Source organism: Rhincodon typus, unplaced genomic scaffold, assembly GCF_021869965.1.
Source record: "Rhincodon typus isolate 14 unplaced genomic scaffold, sRhiTyp1.1 hic_rhity00002661, whole genome shotgun sequence".
Lineage (NCBI taxonomy): Eukaryota > Metazoa > Chordata > Chondrichthyes > Orectolobiformes > Rhincodontidae > Rhincodon > Rhincodon typus.
This window is the reverse complement of record NW_025968299.1, coordinates 324-11,199: the sequence shown is the minus strand read 5'-3', so window position 1 is coordinate 11,199 and position 10,876 is coordinate 324. Positions and strand designations below refer to the sequence as shown.

Sequence of the window (10,876 nt, the reverse complement as noted above, 5' to 3'; positions counted from 1 at the left end):
CTGTCTCTCACTCTCTCTGTCTCTCACTCTCTCTGTCTCTCACTCTCCCCCTCCCCTTACTGTTTCCCCCCACCCCCTCCCCCACACATACACATTTTCTCTCCCTCATACACACACACAGCCGTGTAAATCTAAGGGGTGAATTTGTATTTGCCGATGCATTCTATTTAGTTCAAAAATCACATAATTTATAGACAGTCAGTCAATGTGGTGTTATTTAAATTCCTACTTTAAAAATAAAGCCAGTCTGACTCCAAACCAAAACACAAACAGATTCTAAACAAGGCCTCACACCCAATATGCATCGTCTGACCTGAAATGTCACCTCTTCTTTACACTGATAAAACCTTTAGTTCTCTCAGGGCAGTGACTTGAAAGAAATTTGGGGATTTACACATACATATTAATCAATTAAAGCCTTCTAACTGATTAAAGATTTAACAGCATCTTAAATTTGTTTAATACATCCTCATCAGTTGTGTGACTCTTTGATCTTTTATTTATAAACTGTGTCTGGTGCCACCTCTCTCACTAACACCTGAAGAAGGAGTGAGACTCCAAAAGCTTGTGTTTTCAAATAAGCCTGTTAGACTATAACCTGGTGTTGTGTGATTTCTCACCCTCTCCACCCCCAGTCCAGCACCTCCACATCCTATCCCAAGATGCTGCCAGACCTGCTGAGTTTCTCCAGCAACTTCATCTTTTATTTCAGCCTCACAGCTTTTCTAAAAATGCTTCAAATAGTATTGCTTGCCCAATCAAGATTGTTATCAGTTGGAGTTTGGACTCCTTACCTGACTTGGCGGGGGAACAGTGCTTTCAATTAAATTAAGATGAATTAAGGTAAGAAGGCTGCTCAGTGATCCTGCAGTCTTTCAAATGGACTGGGATGGATTGTAAACAAACAGGCTGATTTCTCTCATTTGGATTCGGTGCCAGAAGTTCAACGTTCACATTGATTTTGTCCTTTGGAGTTGATATCCGAACATCTTGCTCATTGTTATGGCCCATATCTTTTATGATTTATGATCTTGATTGTGTGTGTGGAGAGCACAAAGCTGTACTAGAACTCCAGCATTAATTTTTATAACCTATTGGTTTTCAGAGTTGAAACTTGGATTATGTACATGTGTCCTGAATGTCACCTCTAGCTTTGTGTCAGTGAAGGTTGACAAAAGACTGTTTCTTCATATTGTGTAACATACTGCGTAAAAAATATAAGTACATGTGTCCATTCATTCTATTTAGTAATTGTGCAATTAGGAAATGTCTTAAACTCAATTAATGATTCCTTATGATTCCTTGTGATTCAGGCTGGAGTGTGTTGTCCAAATACAAGTTTGTATTCATACGATAAATATTTTTGTTCTATAATAGAAGCTGTAATCAAAGCAAAATCCCTCTCTAGACTGTATACATCCTTGCTCTGGTTAATCTAATTCGTTCACAACCAGGGGAATAATAGGAACTCCATAATTTTAATTAATTTGCTTTCACGGTACGGGTAATGCTGGTAAGGTTGCATTATTTGTCTGCTGGGAAATAACTTAGCAGTTTCCTAAGTCATTTCAGCGGGAATTAGGAACCTCCAAGTAATTTAAGTCAAATTGAACTTGAAACCCCTAGCTACTCCAAGCCTGTTGAGTTTCTCCAGCACTTTGGTTTTTATTTCAGATTTTTTGGCATCTGCATTATACTACTTTTATTACCCATGCACTGTGGGACAGAGCAAATAGAATGCCTAAGGGACACTAGCCAGTTAATTAGGCTTTCACAACAATCCGACAGCTTTTGCTGGTATTTCTTCTGGTGCTGTCTCATGAGTTTGTCAAAATGAGTGATACAACATGTTACCAGAGTGGGGTCTGAAATCAAAACGTCAGTGAGTTGCTAGTCCAGTACGAAAACCACTGTTCTACCAGCTTCCTCCTTAATCTAACCTGGTCTTCTGCAGACTCGGGTAATCAGACTTCAACCTGTGCACGTTAGATGTCCCATGAGCTCTGCCCTGTCCCCTGATCTTCGTGCATCCTTTGTGAGCTTTATCACATTACATAGTACCCAGTATATATTGAAGAGCATTCATTTTCGAGCAACCTCCCAACTTGACAAATTGGCCACCTTGATGGTTCAGCTGTGGAACAGTAAATATTAAAAAGGGACCAGTTGACCCTGATAGCTCAGTGATATTCTTGGGTATCTCCATTGTATGGTTTCCCTCACACTTGCATGTAGCCAGCTCATCTGTTAGAAGCTGTTTGAGTTGTTCTGACTAATTAACATGTTAACACAAATCCAAATTTGGGTTTGATAGGACTCTGGCAAATTCTAACTTGTCTGTATTTCTCTTGTGCACCAGCTCAGTTATAAATAAGTAACATCTAGCCAGAATGTGGCAGTGTAGTGGGATAAACAAGAGTTTAGTGTACAACACAGATGATCTTGGATGTACTATGGAATGATTAAAAGGTTTTGTATATATATATTAAGGTGCGAGTTCTAAATTATTGGGAGTTTAGACTGCCTTTGTCACGTGGACACACACTTAAAATCCTGCAAGGTAACCCAAACCACAACAGACAGAGCCACACACTAGCTAAGTTCAGAGTAATATTGTATGTAGCTGAGTTTGCTGTTTATGATCACTTACTCGAGCTATTTCACTGCAGTTTATTGGTTTTCCTTTTACTGTGAAGAAATGATTTGGCAGTACCAAGGCTCACTCTGTGCTTAAATAAAAACAGAAATTGCTGGAGAAACTCACAACTGACAGCATCAATGGAGAGAAAGCAGAGTTAACATTTTGGGTACAATGACCCTGCTTACTCCATGTTGATTCTTGCTGTTATAACATTAATATACATTTTCCTCTTTAGCATCTTGTGGCTGCAAAATGGACCCTCTGGGATACAATTCTGGAGCTGCTTGCAGCCTACATACCTTAACTAAAGGTCGTTATTATGTATGAAGCTAGCACTGACTGCTAATTTAACTGGAGGACATCACAGCCTAGATTGACCCAGTGTGTTTTAAAGAAAAATATAAAACAATTCCAGAGTGGGTCCCTGGTCTGTAATTGGGTCCCTCTGGCCAAGCTCTAGTAATAATGGGCTAAGGAGGAATAAAGTAGGATAGTGGTTTTAGTACCAGACTAGCACCTTGGATGTTGTTCAGACTCTGCCCTTTTTATTCTTTTTTTGTGAGATGTGGGTGTTGTTGTCATTTAAACTCCTCCAGCTGCCATGGTCACATTTGAGCCCATGTTCCTGGAGAATTAGCCAGGGCTCCTGGATTACTAATCCACTGACACTGCACCACCATATGTGATGTTGAATTAAATAATACATTTGTAGAAAATTAGTGGCATCAGAAAAATTACTATGAACGCTTCCAGATTGTTGTGTAATCCTAATTAGTTGGGTAATGTCTCTCGGGGCTCTACCTGTTCTGTCTTGCACATGTTTCCAGTCCCACACTACAAGGAGGCTCCTAAGCCCCTCTGAACTGGCTTAGGAAACTATGTAGTTATTTCCAGGAGACAGTTAATGCATGCAGCTTTAACAGCATTACCCATTACCCAACACTGAGCTCATTAAATCCATCGTGGTTCCACTGTTAATTTGGCTGTGACTGGCTGACCTAATGCAGAGTAAGGATTGGACCTGGGGTCTTTTGCCCTTTATATGGGTCTGATATGGTTTTTGGCCCCTTTATTGGGAACTCGACCATGGCTTTAGTTTTTTTTGTAAGGTTTGAAATAGTGGGTCATGGAAACTTGCTTGTACTGGTGTCAAAAGCAGTGTCTGCTGATAAGTAACTTGTGCTGTTTCCTTCTTTTTCCAGGATGCTTTTGTGCAACTGTATGGAAATAACGCTGCTGCTCGTAACCGTCAGTTGCAGGAATCCTTTGTAAAATGGTTTATGGCACTTACAGCTGTGGGTGCTACATTGGCCATTGCTGCATTCTTCGCCCGGAGAAGTTAACGGCAATGAGACTGCATTAAGAGGCAAGCATTGGTCGACAGCCATTATATTGGAAGAATATCTTAGCAGACTGGCATAGCCATGAAAGCTGCACAGATGGATCTCAGCTTACCCCTTGTGTTGGAACTCTCAGCTGTTTGTACATTGCGTATTGTGTATGTGTACTCAGTTTACAATTACAAAGCATTCATGCAGGTGCTGTGACAGAAACGGAGATTATCTGCAAGTAAATGAACTACATCAGTAAGTAAAGCTAACTTTTTAATTCAGGAATATTATAACCTGGAGTGCAGGCGCTGACCAGCAGCTTATACAGTGAAGATCTCTATTCAGTGACATGGCTCTGTGCCATATTGGCAAAAACCCACAAACATGGCAGCCCCCTCGCTGTGCTGTGGTGTTTATTTGAGATGTATCCTGTCTGACGTGACTGAATAGAACAGAAGAAAAGCCAAGTCGCTTGGATTCCAGGGGAGGAATGGGGTTACAGTAGCCTGCGAGAAAGCTGCTGCTTGTTCTGGGAATGCCAATGGCTTACTACAGCTCAAAATCAAAGGAAATGTGGGCAACACCCTCAACATAAAAACTGCACCCTCTACTGGAAGCTGCTGGGATAACCTAGGCAATGGAGCAGAGGTTTCCTGTAACTGAAGGCTGACTGACATTTTATTTATACCAAATTTTAAAAATTTTTTGTTACCTGCTGAAGTAGTGACGTGGTGCTTGAGTGGGGTGGCCACATCCGGTTTTGGCATCGGGCCAGTGCCATCCAAAGCCTCACTTTGGGCTCCCTGCATTCTGGCATTGTCTTGATGGTATACTGCAGGAGAATTCGACCGTCTTGTTTGAACTGAAGTTGAAGCTGCCACTGCTTCTCTGCAGGAACGAAAAGCAAGACTTTGGCCATTTTGATGATGATGTGAAGTGATCATTTGGGAAAGGTTTTGTGGCACATGGGTGCCCATGTTTCTTGAATGCATCAGAATTATTTTAAGGTTTTCCGCTGTCATGTGTGGATGTTGAAGGTGTGACTACTGGTCACTATTATTCACTGTAATCATTCCCTTTTAGTTTGCTGCTCACACCACATTAGAAGCAAACTACTTTACACAATGTCTTAAAATTTAAATTAAAATGACTTGTTTTTAAAACACTAGAGCACTGCCTTCTGATGTTTAATTTTGCCTTTCCTTTCTGATTCTGTTGATGGACAATTTGCTGAAGAAAGCATCTCAAACAAATGTTACGAAGGAGAGGTTAAAGATCAAGCCCCTCTGATAATTAAACCGAAACACCAGCCCCAATCTGTTATGACGGGAGTAGAGATTTCCTTCTAATAATTAAACCTGAAACACCCAGAGAAGCTCACCTTGCCCCTCGTAATCAGTTAAAGGAGTTAAATGAAAGGAATCCCAGATACTCACTTTATAAGTAACAATTTATTTATTTAACCCTGACAGTGAACAAATTAACAGAATTACTAACAAACTGAACAATCCCACCCCCCCAACCACTTACTATTCCCTAACTGAACTAAATTCTACTGGTATGCTGTTCCAATAAACACAGGTCCCACTTACATAAATCCAACTAATAAGAAAACAATAAATTCAAACTTAGCCTTTCAAAGTTCGCACAGAATGTGTCTTCTGGAATGCACTGCCTTCTCCACCATCTCTGCAGCCTTTCTTCTGCTGACCCTGCTGTCGGGGATATTTTCTCTGTAATTTCTTCTGTGAGGACTCTTAGAAGTGCTGTGGTGCCTTTTTGTGGTGCCTTTTTTAGAGAGCTTAGTGATGAGCTGGGTAATAATTCCTCAGATGGCGGATTTACTGTCACCCCTTCAGACGGCAGTTGGCTCTCTGCCGATTTTCCAAATGCCCTCTTTTTTTTTTTAATACCCTTGATCTGTCCATTTCTTATACTAGGATTGGTCCCCGGTTGTCAACACTTCCAGATTTAATTTCAATTGGCTTTCAATTTCTAAGTACTTGGTTTAAGTTAATTGGCTGGTTCAAACTAGTTGCCAAAACATCAAAACAAGCCTAAGGTTTTCAATCACACAGCCAATTGATACATGTTTCAATATTTAGAACTGTCTGTAATCTGCATGCAGACCCACTTTCTGTGTAAATCTCTAAGCTTAGAAAAGCACTTTAGATAGGTGAACCTGACAGAGGTATAGTTCCCTGGCTTTTCCTTGCTATCTTTCTTAAATAGTAGCACCATGTCATCCAACCTCTGGTTTTCCAGCACCTTGCAGGTGGCTATCAATGATAAACACATTCTTACTCTCTTGAAACTTGCTATTGAATACACTTTCTCTGTTTTGCTTTTTTTTTTAAACAAACAAATTCTAGCTTCCTGCCTTCTGTTCATGATCAATCCACACAATTTCGTAACACAAGCCACACTGTAACAAGTAGTATCTGATTTGGAGCAGGAGACCTGATTGCTTCTGTCTCTGGGTTGCAAACTCTTTACCCACAGTGCAGTAAAGAGTCGTAGAGCTGTACAGCATGGAAACAGACCCTTCGGTCCAACTTGTCCATGCCAGTCAGATATCCCAAATTAATCTAGTCCCATTTGCCAGCATTTGGCCCATATTCTCCTAAACCCTTCCTATTCATGTACCCATCCAGATGAATTTTAAATGTAATTGTACCAGCCTCTTGCACTTCCTTTGGTAGCTCATTCCATACAGGCACCACCCTTCTGTGTGAAAAAGTTGCCCCTTGGGTCCCTTTTAAATCTTTCCCCTCTCATCTTAAACCTATGCCCTATAGTTTTCGACTCCTCAATCCTGTGGAAAAGACCTTGTCTATTCACTCTCTCCATGCCCCTCATGATTTTATAAACGTCTATAAGGTCACTCCTCAGCCTCTGACACTCCAACCCTGGCAACATCATTGTAAATCTTTTCTGAACCCTTTCAAGTTTCACAACATCTTTCCTATAGCACGGAGACCAGAATTGCATGTAGTATTCCAAAAGTGGCCTAACTAATGTCCTGTACAGCTACAACATGACATCCCAACTCCTATACTCAATGCAATGACCAATAAAGGCAAGCATATCATATGTTGCCTTCACTATCCTGTCTACCTGGGACTACTTTCCAGGAACTGTGAACCTATACTCCAAGATCTCTTTGTTCAGCAACACTCACCAGGACCTTACCATTAAGTGTATAAGTCCTGCCCTAATTTGCCTTTGCAAAATGCAGCACCTGACATTTCTCTACATTAAACTCCATCTGCCATTCCTCAGCCTCTTGGCCCATCTAATCAAGATCCCATTGTTCTCAGGTTAACCTCCTTCACTGTCCACTACACCTCCAATGTTGGTGTCATCTGCAAACTTACTAACCATACCTCCTATGTTCACATTCAAATCATTTACATAAATGATGAAATGCAGTGGACCCAGCACTGAACCCTGTGGCACATTGCTGGTCACAGGCCTCCAATCTGAAAAATAATCCACCACCACCACCCTCTGTCTCCTATTTGAGCCAGTTCTGTATTCAAATGGCTAGTTCTCCCAGTATTTCATGTGATCTTACCTTGCTAACCAATCTACCATGAGGAACCTTGTCGAACGCCATACTGAAGTCCATATAGATCATGTCCACCAATCTCCCCTTATCAATCCTCTATTATTTCTTCAAAAAACTCATCATGTTAGTGAGACACAACTTCCCGCGCACAAAGTCACGTTGACTACCCCTAATCAGTCCTTGCCTTTACAAATAAATGTAAATCCTGACCATCAGGATCCCTTCCAACAACTTGCCCACCTCTGTCAGGCTCACCTGTCTATAGTTCCTTGGCTTTTCCTTACCATCTTTCTTAAATAGTAGCACCACCATGTTATCGAACCTCCAATTTTCCAGCATCTCACTGGCAGCAATCGATGATACAAACACTCTCTCACTTGAAACTTGCTATTGAATCTACTACACCATGTTCCCAATCAGTGCTGTCAAGTTCACAACAACTTGTTGGGTAAGTATTTTTGCTCGTCTGCATCTAATTCTTCTGTTAATTGGTGGAGTTTTACCAATTTGGTGCAGAGCAGTGGTTAGGTCTAGACTACGCTGCTTTCTTGTGTTTACATTGAGTGTACGTTTTTTGATTTGAGATAGACTAATCTGGAAGAGAGCAGTGCTGAAAAACATGCCCTCAGCTTAAATTCCTAATATGGAGTTACCATGATCTCGCCTATGGAGGGCGTAAGCTGCAGAAAGAGGAGTTGGCTTTGTGGAGAATGCCCATGTAATTGCTTTTGATAGAGTCATAGAATCCCTGCAGTGCAGATGGAGGCCATTTTGCCTATCAAGTCTGCATTGACCCTCTGAAGGGCCTCCTCCTCATCCCCGTAACCCTGCATTTAGCACCTAACCATTATCCGCCTAACCTGCACATCTGGATGGAAACCAGAGCACCTGGTAGAAACCCACGCAGACACTGGGAGAACATGCAAACTCCACTCATACAGTCACCCAAGGATTAATCGAACCCGGATCCCTAGCATTGAGAGGCAGCAGTGCTACCCACTGAGTCACAATGCTGCTATTTTGTTTAATATCAGAACACTTGGTGCAGTTATGCAAGTTCAAGAATGCTTCCTCCCAAGGAGGTTTTTCAATACTTTGTTTCCAGCTATGAATTGGGCAAGGGACACTTCTCAAACATACCAATGAGTACAGTTTGTTGTAAGAGTTGCGGGAATTTCTCGTCCTCAAACTATTTGAGTACAGTTTCCTAGAAGATCCTTTATTATGAGACAATTAATTTATCCCATCTTATTACATATTACTAAATCCAGAACAGCCTGCCTCCTGGTTGGTTCCGCAACATCATGTTCCAAGAAACAATCTCTTATTCCACATTGTGAACTCTCCCTCATGGCTATCCCTAACAATTTGATTAATCTGGTCACCCATGGTTGTTGTACCTTCCTTATAAACCCTGAGTAATTCTTGGTTTATACTGTGTCATACTATGGAACTACTGTTAGGGGACCTATTAGATAACTGCAATCAGGGACAGGGTTGGAGTAATGGGGAACACCAGAATGGCGGGGAGACAAATCAATATTTTGCCTCAGATTTTCAATGTCAGAGAGTCCTTTGATGTGGAGGTAGCGGTGTTGGACTGGGGTTGACAAAGTCAGAATTCACACGACACCAGGTTATAGTTCAACAGGTTTATTTGAAATAACAAGCTTTCAGAGTGCTGCTTCTTCGTCAGGTGAAGTCACCTGACGAAGGAGCAGCGCTCTGAAAGCTTATGATTTCAAATAAACCTGTTGAACTATAACCAGGTGTCATGTGAATTCTGATAGAGTCCTACAGCACAGAAGAAGACCACTGAGTCTGCACCAACCTATCTACACGTCCCACTTTCCAGAACTTGGCCCATTGCCTTGAATGTTATGATGCTTCATATGCTCATACATTTTTAAAGTTTCTTAGCTTTCCTGCCTCAACTACCCTCCAAGTCAATCTATGTTTACATTCCCACCATCCTGTGAAAAGAAAATCCTGAAATCATCTCTAAACCGCTTGCCTTTCACCTTGAAAATTATGCTGCCTTGTTTTTGATCCTTAATCTAAGGGGAATGGTCACTTTCTGTCCCCCTGTCTGTGCACCTCACAAACTTATACACCTCAATTAGATCTTCCTAAGCCTTCTCTGCTCTAAAGAAAACCACTTGAGTTTATTCAGCCTCTCTTCATTGCTTAAAACGCTGCAACCTGGGTGACATCCTGGTGAGTATCCTCTGCACCCTCTCCAGTGCAATCACATGCTTAATGTACTGTGGTGACTGTAATCACATACTCCAGCTGTGACCTAACAAAAGCTTTGTATAGCTCCAACATAATTTCCCTGTTCTTATAATCTATGCCACAACTGATAAAGGAAAGTGTCCTATATGCTGCTTTAACCACCTGATTAACCCATTCCTGCCACCTTCAGCGATCTGTAGATGAGCATGCCAAGATCCTTTTGTTCTTCTGAGCTGCTTAATTCATTGAGTTGTCCCTGGACTGTAATTTTCTGGTTTCTCCCTAATGTCTTTCAAAAGTGGAACCACTTCAGCTGTCATCCACTCCTCTGGCATGTCCCCTTTGGCCAGAGAGGAATTAAAAATTTGAGTCAGGGCCCCTGTAATTTCCTCCCTTACCTCACAGCAGCCAATCCTCTTACACCCTATACACTATGATTGTCCCAATTAATGTCACAGGAAATCCTGTAATATAATTGCCCTATTTTTGTTTTTATACAGTCCAGTGAATTATCTATATATCTGCTCTATTATTGCCTGCTGATTGCTGCAACTATATTATAGGTTTCCAATGAGACTGTTCACCCTTTTATTCCTAAACTGTGCTCTCAAAGCCTTATTTGAAGATCCTTCCGAGATCTCATCCTTACTGCAGCAACTGGCTCCTTAATTAATAAAGCAACACTACTTCTTTTACACCTTCCCTTGAAGATCCAATACCCTGGAATATTGAGTTGCCAATTGCCCCTTCATCAACCATCAATCTCCAATAGCAACAATATCACAAATCCATGTCAATGCTTACACTTAATTGATCCACCTTACCTATAATATTCCTAGCATTACAGGCCATCCTGCCTTTACTCTCTCGAATTTCAAAATGTCTTAACTCGGTGTCTTGGTTCCTTTATTATAACCTGTTAAATTCCACCAACTGTTCTATTGGGATTTGAGCTCGAGTCTATTGCATTAGCCTAAGCCTCCAGATTACTGGTTCCCACCGCACCACCCTCTCTGGAAGATACTGAAGCCATCCCAACAGTAACAGATAATGCAGAGCTTATACAAAAGGAGAAATGTAAAACAATCACCATCGCTT

General features: G+C 41.3%; 1 long non-coding RNA gene across 1 annotated transcript in view; it reads left to right on the top strand.

Annotated features, from left to right (window-relative positions):
- LOC109923202 overlaps window positions 1–5,142 on the top strand; it is a 15,665-nt gene extending 10,523 nt beyond the window's left edge. Inside the window, exon 2 of the long non-coding RNA XR_007261395.1 lies at window positions 3,844–5,142. This is a non-coding gene — a long non-coding RNA (uncharacterized LOC109923202). The remainder of the gene's footprint in view (window positions 1–3,843) is intronic.
- The last annotated feature ends 5,734 nt before the right edge of the window (window positions 5,143–10,876 follow it).